Here is a 16,861-nt window from a genome sequence, read left to right as displayed (position 1 = left end):
GGTGGAACAGGAGACTCTTGATCTGCTGATTGTGGGTTCAAGCTCCACATTGGGTGTAGAGATTTAGCTACAAATTAAATCTTAAAAAAAAAAAAAGTACATTCATACTGTGCAGCTATGATAGGAAACCTTAGGAATTAGTAGGCAGAGAGGGAAAGATTAGGACCTGAGGAGAAAAGAGAAAAGAACATACTTTGGAACAATGCTGGGAGTGTCTGACCACAGCAAACCCTCTCAGGCATAAGGTTCCTCTTAAAGAATGTAACAGATATTACCTCCCCCTCAGGTTTCCCTCAGGAATTTGACAAAAGACCTGACTTAAAAGAAGTAGTAGATGGTATGGCCTAAGACCACACCTCATGCAATGGAAATGAGCTGATCAAAAAGGAATGACTAGGCCTTTAGAGTTACCTAGCCAATAAAGGTAGAATCTGAGAAGGAACAAGAGGGAAGGGAAGGGGGTGCTGACCAGAACCTTATAAAACAAAGGCCCTTGCCTATCATCTCTGGCATTCACTTTCGAATGTCCTCTCTCTGTAAAGAGAGCTTTCATACTATTCTTCTTTTTTGGTCTTATACTCTAATAAACTTTTGCCTGCTGCTCATTTTGTGTCCACCTCTTCATTCTTCGAAGGGGTGAGACCACGAACCCAGGGTATTGAAAGTAAAAAATCCTGCAACACAGCCATCACTACCATCTATCTGCGGAACTCTTAACCTATTCCCCAGCTGAAACTCTGTCCCCAGTAAATAACTCCCCACTCTCCCCTGCCTCCAATCCCTGGAACCACTAGTCTACTTTTGACCACTCTAGGAGCTTCATATAAGTGAAATCATATACTATTTGTCTTTCTGTCCATCATTCCACCTTAAAAGAATCTAAGGTCACCAATGATCTTCAGTTGTCCCATGGGCAATTTTCAGATCTCATCTTACTGCCTCTCAGAAATATTTTATTGCAGTTGACTTGACCCCTGTCTTCTTTCTGAAATACTCTTGCCCTGGCTTTTATAACATCATACTCACCTGGTTTTCCTTTGGTCTCATTATCTCTCCTATGCTCATTTTTAAATGTTGGTGCTCCTCAGGGCTTTGGTTACCATCTCCTTCCAGATGATCCCCGCATTTATGTCTCCCTTCCTAATCTTTCTTCAACTGTTTATTTGCCGGCTTGATTTGGATTCAACATGCCCAACACTGTCCTCCTTCTTATGCTCCCATCTCAGCAGCTGTCCCATTGCTTTCCAGTGGTCCTATTCAGAAACTACATCATTTTTTAACCTTGCTGTTCCTCACCCCTCACCTCTAGTCAATCACCATATCCCTGCCCATTCTATTTCCATAACATTTCTCCAACCATCACCTCCCTCTTCATACCCCTGTACCACCCAAGTGCAAGGTCTCACTGTTGCCACACCGCCTGGACACTACTAATTGCCTCCCTGGCTTTAGGTTTACTACTGTCCTAACCAGTCTCCACCCGGTAGCCAGAGTTAGCATTGAAAAATGTAGATCTGATTATGTTACTGTCCTGCTTAAAAACCTTCACTAAATTCTGCTTGCACTTGGGGTAAAGACAAAAAAATTTCCCCTAGCTGATTAACCCCTGACAACCTTTCCAACTTTTGTTGTCACCACTACCCCTTCCTCCATACTGTAGTTTCTTGAAAGTGTCACGCTTCTTCCCACTCAGAGCTTTGTCTTTGCTGTTCCTTCCTGCCTAGAATACATTTTCTTTCCCGCCTGCCTTGTACCTGGCTAACAACTTATCAATCAGTAGATACCAGCTTAAATTTAACTTGTTTGAGGATGTCTTCCAAGACCCCCAAGACTTATGTCCAGTGCCTCAATATTTATAAATGAACAAACTAAGGCCTCAAGGGGCTGATGGGTGATTATCAGACTACAGGGTTTTTTTTTTTTTTTTTAAGTTTATTTATTTGTTTTGAGAGAGTGCATGAGAGGGGAAGAGAGAGAGCAAAGAGAGAGAGAATCCCAAGCAGGCTCTGCACTGTCAGCACAGCGCTGGATGTAGGGCTCAAACTCACAAACCATGAGCTTGGGACCTGAGCAGAAATCAAGAGACAGTCCTTAACTGACTGAGCCACCCAGGCGCTCCCATACTGCAGTTTTTAACATAACCTCTAGGTGTCACCCTTGACCTCTGCTTAACCAGGACTTGGCTGGGAACCAGGAATGAGGGGCTGAGTAGGTACAGGGCCTGGCTGGTTCATCCAGCTGGGAAAGGTTATTGGAAGCCCAGCTTCTTCTCTCAGGTCTGACACCTTCTCCATCTGCTCTGGGTCAGCTGCCTTGATAGGGTGACCAACCATTCCTGTTTTCCCAAGACTGAACTTCCAGTGCTCCCAGGTAGTGGAAATTTCAGTGTTAAAACTGGGACAATCCCAGCCAAACCAGGGAAGAGGGGCCAAAATGTTCATATCTGCATGAGACTAAGGTCTAGGTCTCACAGGAGAGCTTAGCTATAACCCAGCCAAGCTCATCACAGTAACACCACTGGTGTGCTGACCTTGCAGGCTGGTGGTTGTAAGAATTTAGGGACCGAATGTATATATACTTTAAATGAGCATAAAGGACACACCTATGTCTGACAATGCTACCATTGGTTGAATGCCACTGGGCATAATCTATATATATTGTTTCTAATCCTCACAGAAATATTAAGAGTACAGAAGATAATTCCTCTTTTGGAGATGAGAAAATGAGACTCAGAGAGGTTAAGTGACCAGCCTAAGTCACACAGCTATTTAGAAAAATAGTGAAATTTAAACCTATGTCTATCTGACTACAGAGCTCCTGCTATTTTTTTTTTAAACATTTTTTTTAACGTTTATTTATTTTTGAGACAGGGAGAGACAGCATGAACGGGGGAGGTTCAGAGAGAGAGGGAGACACAGAATCTGAAACAGGCTCCAGGCTCTGAGCTGTCAGCACAGAGCCTGACGCGGGGCTCGAACTCACGCACCGCAAGATCATGACCTGAGCTGAAGTCGGATGCCCAACCGACTGAGCCACCCAGGCGCCCCATCTCCTGCTATTTTTAATGAATCTATAGCCTCACCATTTCCCTCCTGCTCTGGTCTTCATTTGGGAGTCCAGGGGGGTGTAAGTGGGAGGTAAGAGGCAGGTGTGGGTAGAAGAGATTGAGGAAGAGGCCTGTGGTCAGGTGTGTGGGGGTCCACATAGCATAGACAGTTTGCCTGTCCACACATAAGTGGGCTTTGCCATCTTGAACTAGGTATGGACATAGCCTGGGGATCTCCAGGGAGGCCCCTTCACAGGCTGTTGTCTTAACACCAAACTGTGTCCTCATTGAGGAGCCAGGGTCATGTTTTCCAGAGTCCAGGATGAGCCCAGCCAGTTCTTATTTGATTGCAAATGGACATCGAGACATGGGAGATGCACCGGGGAGGAGCCATCAGAGGCTAGCCATAAACTAGAGGGACAGGTGAGGGGTAGGAGGATGGGTGGAATCTGTGAGAAGTGTTATGCTAAGCACTGTGCCTTGCCCAAAGTGTGGGCTCAGTGAATGGTTGCAATTAATGATACAGCCAGGTGCTTCTCTTTCCTAGAGATATTGTAAGGCTGAGCTTTATTTTTGCCAAGGGATTTATTTAGGAATTGAGCTGCTTTTTTATTGTTTTTAGAGGTGGGGGTGGGTGGGGGGGAAGAAAGGCAGAGGAAGAGAGAAAGAGAATCCCAAGCAGGCTCCATGCACAGTACAGAGCCTGATGCGGTGCTTGATCCCACAACCCTGTGATGATGACCTGAGCCAAAATCAAGAGTTGGACACTCAACCGACTGAGCCAGCAAGGTGCCCCTGAGCTGCTTTTGAATACTAAACAAGAGTTTGTTGTGTAGAATTATGTGCAGAGGACTGACTTTGTTTGAGTAGCAGTATGGGCAGAGGCCTAACTGGTCTGGGCAGTGGTCAGGGCCCTGATGAGCATTGGTCTGGCAGCCAAATGTCTACTGTACAGGAGGTTTAATAAGACTTTGGATTCCGTTACATTAAAAAACAAAGAATTTAAACTTCTCTGGCAAGAAGGTGATTTGGGATATGTAGTTTCACTTTATTTCCTTGGTGATGTCCAAAGACTGTTAGGGTACAAGATCTGTCCCCAGATCTGCCCAGCCCCTGGACCTGGTATGGCTTGGTGCTTTGTGGCCAGGTTCTGCCCATGGCTCCACTCTGCCAGTCAAGTCATCAGACAGCTGGAACTTTAGGAAGTCCTCCCCGGAGCTGGGCTCTCTGCTTTTCCCTAGCTGGCCTGCCACCTTCTACCAGAGAACCGGGCCACATATACTGGGCATAAAGGCAGGCTGGGGAAGAGAGAAACTATCAATTATGCAATTAGTCCTTGTATGCAGGACTCTTTTGTCCGACATTCTAAAAATACCTCACATATTCCAATTTGACTAAAGGGAGAAGTATTTTGTGAAACAGTCACCAACAATGTATCATCATCCCACTGATGTGGGGCCTCTTGCCAGTCACTCATGGAAGACAGTAACTTGGTGCAGTGGAAAGCACGTGACTTTAGAGTCAAACAGAATTGGGTTCTGCTATGTTCTTGCTGGGAGACTTTGGGAAAGTTACACAACCTCTCTGAGTCCTGATTTCCTCAACTGATAAATAGGGATAATAATAATGTCTATGTCACAAGTTTGTTTTGAGGTCTAAATTTGTTATGCAATGTATATAAAGCCTTAAAAAGTATGATATTCATTGAGTATGTATTATGTGGCATGCCATGTTTAAGTGCTTTATAAGCATAGTATGGACTCATTTAGCCCCATGAGTTGTAACTTTCATTGTCTGTGCTTTATATATGCAAAACTGAGACTTGAGAAGCTTGAGTAACCTGCCCAAAGTCCCAGAGCTGATAAATTGCAGACCTAGGATTTGGACCCAGGCAGTCAGGTTCCAGCTCACGTGTACTTAACTACCAAGCCATGATGCCATATGGAGTAGGGCTGAATAAAGAACAGCTATTATGATCATAGTAATTTAGTATTAAGTGCTTTTTATATCTATGGTGCTAAGTGTTAATTATTAGCATATTTGGATGCAACATCTATCCTTTTTGTTCCTATTTTTTCCACAGCCATGGCAACAAAGAGCCTTGTGCTCACTACAGCAGAGCATTCTGCCTTTGTCCGATCCAGTCCGGTGCGTCAGTCTCTGCAAACAACAAAAGATGTGGCCACTGACCGCCTGCCCCTGCCCCCATCAGAGGACCAAGGGAAGCTGAGGCCTCTCTGGCTGGAAGCAAGCTAGGAGAGCAGCAGACAGGTACAGAGTGGCAGACTGGGAGCAGGGCTTACAAAAGGGAGGTCATGCTTAATAAGCCTGATTAATTTCTTTGAGTGGCAACAATGCAAGCGGACAGGGGTGAAAGGAGGGACAGTAATTCATCCTGATTCCAAGGCACAGGAACGCTGCTAAAACCAACACAGAGGTTTTATGGAGATGCTGCTGGGGCCTGGAGGGGCTCAGCCTTGGGAGCAGCTGGAAGGAAACTCGATGAGTGGCTTATGGTGACCTAGTGAAGAGGAAACCCAGAGCAGGGACAGAGCATAGCTTGCCCAAGCCATCTAACCAAGACACCAATCTGACAGGACACTTGCCTGTTAATTCCCTTCCAATGGCTTCCCACTGCCTAAATATTGTATAATGTGAATGATAATGAAATAATAAAAGATGCATTTATTTGATACTTAGTATATAAAGGGTACTTTACAGAGGGGAAACTGAGGCAGAGAGCTAAAGAAACCTGCCTGGACACACAATTAATACACACTGAGACTCCAACCCAGTCTGCTCTCAGGCCCTGTGCTGACTTCCAACTATAGTCCCAGTCCATTTATAACTGTGTTTATTGGTGCATCTCTTCCATCAGACAGGAAGCCCCTCTGTAGCAGGACCCATAACTGACTCAATCTGCAATGTTAGCCCTCAGTAGATGTTGGTGATGCTGAAACTCCTATGTCCTTCGTGCTTCTCCCTCCAAACGTTCTCCCTAGGTGAGTTCATCCATGCTTTTGGCTTCAATTCTCACCTCCTGGAGGAAGACTTCTAGGGAAGGCATTATGGTTGACTCCCTAACTTCAGTTCCACCCCACATGATTACTGTAAGTCCATCATATTAATTCCATCCTTCTTGCTGGTAATAATCAGCTTAGAAATGGGGCTATGCGCTGGTCCTATCCAGTGAGGCTAAGGGGACATTTACTGGGGGGGCTTCTGGGAAAGGTTTCCTCACTCCTAGGAGAGAACCACTGGAAGCAACAGTGACTCTTCTTCCTGGGAATATTGTCAAGTCTGGATGTGGCCTGGAACTAATGCAGTCGTATTAACAGCTGAGGATGAAGCCAACAGCAGGGATGCCAGAGCGCAGAGCTGGAAGGAGTCTTTGTCCTTGACAGCACTCAGTCTGCCAACCCCAGAGGCCACCCTAATGCTGAACTTCCTCAAACAAGGGAAATTTTAAATATTGTCACTGCTGATACCATTTAGAGTGAGCTTTCTGATATTTGTAGCAGAAAGCATTCTTAGCGATACAACCAGGGAAGCATTATGGCTTTTGTGGTCCCTTCCTACAGAACAATTTCTTTTTAAATTATTTTTTATGGGGTGCCTGGGTGACTCAGTTGGTTGAGCGTCCGACTTCGGCTCAGGTCATGATCTCACAGTCTGTGAGTTCGAGCCCCGCATTGGGCTCTGTGCTGATGGCTCAGAGCCTGGAGCCTGCTTCCAATTCTGTATCTCCCTCTCTCTCTGCCCCTTCCCTGCTCATGCTCTGTCTCTCTCTGTCTCAAAAATAAATAAAAACATTAAGAAAAAAAAATTAAAAATAAATAAATTTTTTATGATTGCATTGGCATAAAGATGCATATATTAATATTGTACATTAAAACCTCTCTTTTAAAGTTTATTTATTTTGGGGGGGGGGAGGGACAGAGAGAGAGGGAGAAAGAGAATCCCAAGCAGGTTCCACATAGTGCAGAGCCCGATGTGGGGCTCAAAGCCAGGAACTGAGAGATCATGATGAGCCCAAGTCAGACGTTTAACTGAGCCACCCAGGTGCCTCTAAAACGTCTTTGATTTAAAAGTTTGTTTTTACTTCTGATTTAAAGAAGAGTAGGGGCGCCTGGGTGGCGTAGTCGGTTAAGCGTCTGACTTCAGCCAGGTCACGATCTTGCAGTCCGTGGGTTCAAGCCCCGTGTTGGGCTCTGGGCTGATGGCTCAGAGCCTGGAGCCTGTTTCCAATTCTGTCTCTCTCTCTCTCTCTCTCTCTCTCTCTCTCTCGGCCCCTCCCCTGTTCATGCTCTGTCTCTCTCTGTCCCAAAAATAAATAAAAAACATTGAAAAAAAAATTTAAAAAAAAATAAAGAAGAGTAAAGCATTTTTTTGTGTGTGGGTTTCTAGAAATATTGGGGAACTAATGTGCCTAGTTGGCCCTGGATACAATTCCCCAATATCCATCTCTAGTCCATACTTCCCTTCTGACCTTCAAACCTTCGCATCTACATACTTATATGATAGTTCCATGTGGGTGTCTTACCTTAAGTTTAACATGCCTGTGTTAAATTATGTGTCTGAACACATAATTTTGCACACACCTTCTCTTTGTCCAGTGTCCCCTATCTGAAGAAACTATGCAACACCCAGCTAGTGGCACCAGTCAGAAACCTGGGACCTCAACTTCTCTCACCCCATGCCCAATCCATCACCAAATGCTGTCAATTTTCCCTCTTAAATGACTCTTAAAAGCATTTACTTGCTTCCACTTCCACTCCTATCTCCACTGCTATTGTCCTAATCCGTGTTCCCAGCATCTCTTGCCTAGATTACTGCCATGGACCCTAATGGTCTCCCTATATCTCATTCTCCCTCTCATTTTTTATCTGCACTGCTCTCAGAAAGATCTTTTTGGGGCTCTTGGGTGGCTCAGTCGATTAAGCGTCTGACGTCTGTTCAGGTCATGATCTCAGAGTTCATGGGTTCGAGCCTCATGTCAGGCTCTGTTCTAACAGCTCAGAAGCCTGGAGCCTGCTTCCAATTCTGTGTCTCCCTCTTTCTCTGCCCCTCCCCCATCGCGCTCTGTCTCTCTCTTTCTCAAACAAATAAACATTAAAAAAAAAAAAGGTCTTTTCCTTTTTTTAAAATTTTATTTATTTTTAAAATTTTTTTGAGAGAAAGAGCATGAATGAGGGAAGGGCAGAGAGAGAGGGAGACACAGAATCTGCAGCAGGCTCCAGGCTCTAAACTGTCCGTACACAGCCCGAACTGCAAGATCATGACCTGAGCCTAAGTTGGCACTTAACTGACTGAGCCACCCAGACGCCCCAGAAAGTTTTTTTCAAACTGCAATCCTGATCCCATTATCCCCTGGTTAAAACCTAATGATGGCTTCTGTTGCTCTTGTGACAGAGACTTAAACCTTTAGTGAGACCTCGGAGGCCCTGTTTAGCCTGGCTCCTGAGTCATTTAGTTCTCTCGTACTCTGCGAATGTTCTTCCCTTAGCCCCTCAAACACAAAGGCTCTTTCCTGCCATAGGATCTTTGCACATGCTGTTTTTCCATTTTCTACTCCTCCTTCAGTTTAAGTATACTTTCCTAAGGAGGTCTTCCTAAGGAGACCCTTCAGTCTCTTTCCTAAGGAGACCCTTCAGTCTCCTATGGGCATTAGGCAAGTTTCTTAACTGCCTGATGCCTCTGTTTTCTCATCTGTAAGATGAAGATGATAATAATGCCAAACTCATAGGTTTGTTGTGAGGATTAAATAAAATCATGAATGGGAACCACTGTGGGGTCAGACTGGTGCATTGTTCTGCGTGTACAATTGTCCTGCTCTCTGCCTGGCTTTCTAGATGTGAAAAGTAGTGGAGACCCCCTCCCCAATTCCAGGTGGGAAGCTTGGGGTAAAACAAGCCCTAAAATGTGAAGGTTTCAAGGAAGAGCATCTACACAACAGCACTCGAAAATTTCTAAGTGATTTGGAGCTCCTGGTGGTGCAGCTGGCTGAGCATCTCACTTCTGCTTAAGCCATGATCTCACAGTTCATGGGTTTGAGCCCAACTTGGACTCTCTGCTCTCAGCACAGAGCCTGCTTCAGATCCTCTGTCCCCGCCTCTTTCTGCCCCTACCCCTCTCATGCTCACTCTCTCAAAAATAAATAAAAACATTAAAAAAATTTTTTAAGGTGAATAAATTATATAAACAAAATTTCTAAATAATTTGAATGAAACCGAGGAGCTAATTGTGCCAGGAGTCATTGACAATGCCTGGGTTGGGCTGGAGGTACTCAGAGGAGGGAGAGATCAAAACAACCCACAAAGGTCAGGGAGAGAGGGGAGGTCAGCAGGAGCACACCACATTTCTGTCAACTTTCCAAATGGCCTGTAGCCTCTAGAACAAAAGATACTGGTTGCAATGGGGTCTGTGTATCAGGCAAACCTGGGCTTCCATCCTTACCCTGTCACTTATGGGCTGGAGGATCAGGAAAGTCACTTCACTTCCCTGTGCCTCAGTTTCCTTATCTATGAAATGGAGCTAATGAACTTACTTTGCAGGGTTTGTAGGAGGGTTAAATAGAACTTTATTAGTTTTCTCAGGCTGCCATGAAAAGTACTCTACAGGCTACCTTAATTTATTGTATGTTGCTTTATTGTACTTTGCACATACTGTTCTTTACAGATTGAAGGTGTGTTAACCTTGTGTTGGGCAAATCTATTGGCTCCATTTTTCCAACAGCATTTGCTCACTTTGTGTCTCTGTGTCACATTTTGGTAATTCTCATAATATTTCAAACTTTTTAATTATTATTGCATTTGTTATAGTGATATATGATCAGTGATTAGACTTACTGAAAGCTCAGATGATGGTTAGCATTTTTTAATAAGGTATATATATATATATATAGTTTTTTAGACATAATGCTATTGTTCACTTAGTAGACTATATTATAGTGTAAACATACTTTTATATGCAGTGGGAAACCAAAAAATTCATTTGACTCTCTATATTGGAATATTCACTTTATTGCAGTAGTCTGGAACTACACCCACAATATATTTAAAATAGGCCTGTACCACAGACTAGGTAGTTTAAACAACAGAAATTTACTTTCTCACAATTCTGGAGGCTAGAAGTCTGAGATCAAGATTTCTAAGAGGTTGCTTTCTTTTAAATCCTCTCTCCTTGTTGATGGCCATCTTCTTCCAGTGTCTTTACATAGTCTTTCCTCTGTATGTATCTGTGTCCTAACCTCTTCTTATAAGAACAACAGGAATATTGGATTAGGGCCAAGTTATAGGACTTCATTTTACCTTACTTCTTCGAAAGCCCTATTTCCAAAGTTTATTTATTTTTGGGACAGAGAGAGACAGAGCATGAACGGGGGAGGGGCAGAGAGAGAGGGAGACACAGAATCGGAAACAGGCTCCAGGCTCTGAGCCATCAGCCCAGAGCCTGACGCGGGGCTCGAACTCACGGACCGCGAGATCGTGACCTGGCTGAAGTCAGACGCTTAACCGACTGCGCCACCCAGGCGCCCCCGAAAGCCCTATTTCCAAACATGGTAATATTCTGAGGTAATGGGGGATTAGGATTTCAACATATGAATTTTTGTGTCACATAATTCAGCCTATAAAAGGGATATAGACATATGTCAGTAACCAGCAAACAGCAAGGACTCAGTTATGCTAATTACTTTTTTGTCTCTAATGGGAAGAGCAGACAATGGCAGTGTATTCAGAGAGTCCCAGAACTCCATAGATAAATAAAGCTTTCAGCCTTAAGGCACCTCTTGACTTTCTTAAGCACTGGGGCTTTCCTCTGCTCCTTAGGGGTGGGAATTGTGATAAATCACATCATGTCTGAAAGCAACTGAAACTCTAGGAGTTAACTTTATTTTTAGTATATTGATTTAGCCAAAAAAGTCCGAAACATTATCTGCCAATCCCAAAGTAATTCAACCCTGACAATATCTGCCTGCAGACTTTACTAAAATGGACCTATAATTGATCTCAGTAGGTAGCCCAAACTTAACCCACTGAATAATCAGTGTTTACCAAGTGTGAGTTTTTGTGTCAGATGCTGTGGAAGACACCCCCCCCCCCAAAAAAAAATCCAGGACACAGTCCTTACCTCTGGACCTAGAGGTTTTCATTGGGGTGTTAGTTCCCATCAGGAAAAGATAATAGAAAGCAGCCTCTGATGTAAGCAAAGTGAAGGATCAGACAGTTTGAGATGCCTGTGAGACATCCAAGTGGAGCTGCCCAGGGGTCAGCTGGATGGACACCTGTGGAGCTTCAGAGACTGGTCTGATTTAGCGATATAGGTTTGGGAGTCACTGTAATAGAAATGAAGCTGTGGGGGAGAGTGGCATCTTGGAGGGATAGTATGGCATGTGTGGAGACAAGAGGGCCAAAACCAAGTCCAAGTTTTTTGGGAGAGAGAATGTGATTGGTCCAACTTGAGTCCAATCAGCTGAGGTTAAGGGGTCAGAGTCAAGACAGATAAACATGGCTGCCAAGCCCCAGGGTCCCAACCTTGTAGGTAGATGGGGGAGAGGGCATTCTTTGAGAAGGCAACACACACTGTCACTGCTGTTAACCCCTCTGAGAGACTGCAGCAGGCAAGATGTGCTACCAGGTGGCTCTGGCCAAAGTAAAGCTGTGAACGCTGAAACCTCCCTCAACAATGGAGGCTGGGATGTTCAGAGAGCGTGGACAGGACTGGAAAGAGTTTTTATTCCCTTATCCCTTCTGTTGGAAGAATAATAGCCCCTCAAAGAAACCTGCGTCCTAATCTCCAGAACCTGTGACTATGTTATATTATATAGCAAAGGGGAATTAAGGTTGTTAATCAGCTGACTGATTATTGAGGTGGGCCCAATGTAATCAGAAGGGTCTTTAAAGAGTGGAAGACAAGGCAGAAAAGGAATCAGAGTCAGAGAAAGGGATGTAACACCAGAAGCCATGGCTAGGGTAATTCAATGCAAGAAGATTCAATCTACCATTGATGGCTTTGAAGGCAGAATGGAGCCATGAGTCAAGGAGTGAGGATTGCCTCTGGCCGCCAAAAAAGCAAGGAAATGGATTGTCTCCTAGAGCCTCCAGAAGGACACAGCTCTGCCAATAACCTTGATTTTAGTTCAGTGAGACCCATTTTGAGCTTCTGACCTCTAGAACTATAAGATAACAAATTTGTATTGTTTGAAGCTGTTAATTTTGTGGTAATTTGTTATAAAAGCAATAGGAAACTAATACACCCTCCTGGCTATCTAATTCCCACAGGGGCAACAGTAAGAGTCACTTTTCGATCTATGTTTCTTTTTATCCCTTTAGATTATTCTCTATTTTCTCTAAGATCTGCTAGACTTTTCCCAATTTTCACCCAGGCAGAGGCCCCTTTGAGGACACTGCTGAATCCTTAAACCCAAGAACATGCCCCCCCAACACCATTTGTTTTTTCAAGGACTGTCCCAAATGCCACCTTTTGCTTGAATCCTCATCATTTTTCCCAATGGATAATCTTTCTTCCTCTCAATTCCTGTGGCAAACCCCTCACTGAGACACTTGTCATCCTGTCTTCTACATTCAAGGCTTTGTCTCCACTCTTCTAGGAGCTTGTATCTGTTTATCCTTAGCTGTTTTAAATCACCAGCCTTTGTAATTAGGGGAAGGCATGTACTTGGTTCCCAATTTGGGGAAGAGCTCAGCAAGAGATAAAGAACAGAGATGTGTTGTTCCCCTAGGACTCTAATCTCAGCTCCTTGCTCCTGCCAGTAGATGATGTCAACCACCAGGAAAAGACAACAATAAATCCTGTGTTGAAGGCCAGCCAATAGCTGCTTTACTCACCATACTGGCTATCTCTTGTACTTTCTTCATACCTTCTAGTCCCACCTTTGACACCACCATTGCAGGGAACCAGCTTCATTCACACAAATGTCATGTGACAGCACCTCATCTCGGCTTCTCCATATATCTTACTTGCTGTCTCAGAGGTTCTGTAAGAACCACCTGGCATTCATATTGGTGCTCTGGGAAGTGTGAGGGTTTACCACATCATGAGACAACCCTTGACCAAAAGGAGAGGGGAGTTGAAGGATAAATGCTCCCTCCTCTGGCATATGGGCAGACAATTTTGAAGTGGTTTTTCACAGCTCTTCAGAATGTTCCAACAAGATCAAGCCCCAGTTTCCATAGCTGTGATCAACTCAGGTATGCCCTCTTGAATTAGCTTTCCTTCTTTTGTGTTTCCCTCTCACTAGTCCTCTACTTTGGTCCCTTGGATTACCTCCTAAAGTAAACTATCTGCATGTGAACATGAGGTTGTACTTTCTGGGGAATCCAGCCTATGATGCCTACCTTGTGGTTGGAGTTGCACTTGTATCACATGACTGGACTGACCAATGTTAAGCAGCCTGAGGCCCTTTTGAGTGTCAGCCTTGTAGGTCTGACCCCAAAACAGAATCTGTAGGAATCACTTATCTTCATGTACCATCTCACCTAGATGCAGCAGCCTCTGAGTTCCTTTTGGACACATTTTGTGGACTAAATGCTAAGCCATCAATAATTTCAACAAAAGTAGAAAGAGACTCAGGCTATACCTTACTCATTTTGGCATCTTCTGTAGTTTATTACGTGTATCAGGTGCTCAATATGAACAAGCTGAAGTACCACACCTATTACATAGCTCCTTTCAATGTTTCTGGAGAAATGGTGGGTCTTTTTGCCTGCTCCTGCCTGACACATACTGTATAATAACAATATTTATTGAGTGCTAATTATATTTCAGATATTGCTTTATGCACACTATCCTAGTTTTATTAACAGCCTTCCCTGGTAATAGGTACTCTTAATATCTCTATTTACAGATGTGAAAATTGAGGTTCTGAGAGGTTAAGTAATTGCCTAAAGTTGTACCGTAAATAAATAGTAGAGCCAGGATTTGAATTCAGCATTTTTGAACCCAGAGCTCATTCTTTTTTTTTTTTTTTTTAATTTTTTGAAAGTTTATTCATTTTTGAAAGAGACAGAGAGAGGCAGAGAGAGAGGAAGACACAGAATCTAAAGCAGACTCCAGGCTCTGAGCTGTCAGCACAGAACCTCACACAGAGCTTGAACCCATGAACCCTGAGATCATAACTGGAGCCAAAGTCAGATGCTTAATCAACTGAGCCACCCAGATGCCCCTCAGGGCTCATTCTTAATCACAATGATCTACTGGTAAGAAAACAAAGACTATTAGGGGCGCCTGGGTGGCTAAGTCGGTTAATATGTCCGACTTTGGCTCAGGTCATGATTTCACGGTTCCGGTTTGAGCCCCACATCGGGCTCTGTGCTGACAGCTCAGAGCCTGGAGCCTGCTTCGGATTCTGTGTCTCCCTCTCTCTCTGCCCCTCCCCTGTTCATGCTCTGTCTCTGTCTCAAAAATAAATAAACATTGAAAAAAATTAAAAAAAAATAAACAAAGACTATTAATATAAGGATAGACATCAATGTGATAGAATTGAGAGCCCAGAAATAAATCCATATATATATATATATATATATATTAGGGAGCATTGGCTCCCTAATCCATGGGATGAGGTCATTATTGTAGAAATAGCTAAGTGGAAGCCCCTGGAACTTCCTCTTTCTGCCAAGATAGTAAATCAGAAGCAATGCTGAATTTTAGGGGGAAATGCAGAGATTAGTGCAACATCAAATACTTGAAACATGTAAGAATGGTGTATCTAGCATATCCGCATTTGATTCACTCATTGGCTGGGGAAAAAGTAGAATAGACATTGGAGAATGTAGATTTCAATAAACTTAATTAGGGTGTGACTTCAATTACATGTCCTTTTATAAAAGAGATGTTTTACTGGAATATATCAAGAGCCCCTAGCACGTGTTATATGACTAATGCTTTTTTTCTCCATACCAAGTTGTAAGAACAACCATAGTGGCTTACTTTTACCTGGCATTGTCAATAGTACACGTTTACTGTCTGTCTCAGTGCTATGTCAGCTCTCAATCTCTGCCATATCCTAGTCAGCAGAGATCTTGAATGTCTTGATATTCCACAAAACATCATTTTTGTCCATTATGTTGATGATATTATGCTGATTGGATCTGAGGATAAGAAACTAGCAGTTAATTTGGAAGCCTATAAGATATATATAAACATGAAGTGTGAGAAAAATCATAGGGGTCTGCGACCTCAATGAAGTTTCTGGGAATCCAGTAGACTGAAGCATGCTGAGTTATCCTTTCCAAGGTGACAGAAGAGTTGATGGATAGCCTACCATGACAAAAGAGTTACAATGATTGGTAGACCTTTTTGGATTTTGGAGGTAATATATACCATATTTTGAGTTGGAATCATCTAAGGAATCACTCATAAGGCTGCTATTTTAAAATGAGGAACAGAGCAAGAAAAGGCTCTGCAACATGTCCAGGCTGTAAAGTAAGATGCTCTTCTATTTGGTCCTTATGATCCAGCAGATCTAATGATACTCAAGGGTCTCCAGCAAATAACAATGGTGAATAAAATGTTAGGTAAGCACCAGTAGGAGAATCACAGTATAGACCTCTAGGATTTTGGAGCAAATATGTGACCTTTCATCACCCACCCCAGTCCATGTTTTTTTGTTTGTTTGTTTTTAACGTTTATTTATTTTTGAGACAGAGAGAGACAGAGCATGAATGGGGGAGGGTCAGAGAGAAGGACACACAGAATCTGAAACAGGCTCCGAGCTGTCAGCACAGAGCCTGATGCGGGGCTCGAACTCACGGACTACGAGTTATGACCTGAGCCAAAGTTAGCCGCTTAACCGACTGAGCCACCCAGGCGCCCCTCACCCCAGTCCATGTTTAATGAACTCATGGAAAATGTGGCTATGATAGTAGGGATGAAAAGTCTTCATGGGCTCAAAAACATGGACTGCCCCTTAAGGAAGCTGACTTGACTACTGCTGCTTTTGAGTACCTAATCTGCTAACATGATGTTAACACTGAGTCCTCAATATGGCAGCATTACCTAGGGGGAAAAGCCAGCTACTTGACAGCAAGCTGAATACATTATATCTCTTCCATCATGGAGAGGTCATAAATTCATCCTCAGGGGAATAAACATTTTATGGATATGGATTTTCCAACCCTGCCTGTAATGTTCTCTCAGCTCCACATCTGTAAACTTTCTTGAGAATGCTTTATCCACTGTCATGGTATTCTGTCCATGAGCAGTGGGCTCATACCCAAGAAATTAACTAGCCTTACTAACATATATCACCTAGAAGTAGCTAGCCTAATGAAAAGGTAGAATGGGTTACTTCCCAGCATTTTCTGCCCAGAAGTCTCCTCTGCTCTCTTATGTCACCATCATTAAAAAGAGTTGCCCACTGGGGTGCCTGGGTGGCTCAGTGGGTTAAGTGGTTAAGTGTCTGTCTGATTTTGTCTCAGGTCATGATCTCGCAGTTGGTGATTTGAGCCCCCGTGTCAGGCTCTCTGCCCTCCCTTCCCCGCTCACACTCTGTCTCTCTTTCTCTCAAAAATAAACAAATATTAAAAAAAAAAAAGAGTTGCTTATTAACATTCTCAGGTGAATGATTGTTACAAAAAGTATTAGTGGCATTAACTTTAGAAAAATTGTCAGGGTGCCTGGGTGGCTCATTTGGTTAAGCAACCGACTCTTGATTTAGGCTCGGGTCATGATCTCAGGGTTCGTGGGATCCAGCCCTGTGTTGGGCTCTGCGTTGGCAGTGTGGAACCTGCTTGGGATTCTCTCTCTCTCTTCCTCTCTCTGCTCTTCCCCCATGCGTGCTCTCTCTCAAAATAA

At 43.6% G+C, this 16,861-nt stretch overlaps 1 long non-coding RNA gene across 4 annotated transcripts in view; it reads left to right on the top strand.

The window, feature by feature from the left end:
- Positions 1-16,861, top strand: part of LOC123379589 — a 47,563-nt gene that overhangs the window by 986 nt on the left and 29,716 nt on the right. For 3 of the 4 annotated variants that reach the window (XR_006584237.1, XR_006584235.1, XR_006584236.1), the window contains exon 2: positions 5,130-5,317. This is a non-coding gene — a long non-coding RNA (uncharacterized LOC123379589). Of the gene's footprint in view, positions 1-5,129; positions 5,318-6,048; positions 6,157-16,861 lie in introns of all 4 variants that reach the window. The other variant, XR_006584234.1, reaches the window with a different exon arrangement.

Source organism: Felis catus, chromosome C1 (genome assembly GCF_018350175.1).
Source record: "Felis catus isolate Fca126 chromosome C1, F.catus_Fca126_mat1.0, whole genome shotgun sequence".
Classification (NCBI taxonomy): Eukaryota; Metazoa; Chordata; class Mammalia; order Carnivora; family Felidae; genus Felis; species Felis catus.
Note: the sequence above shows the minus strand (reverse complement) of the source record. Positions and strands in the feature narration are given on the sequence as shown.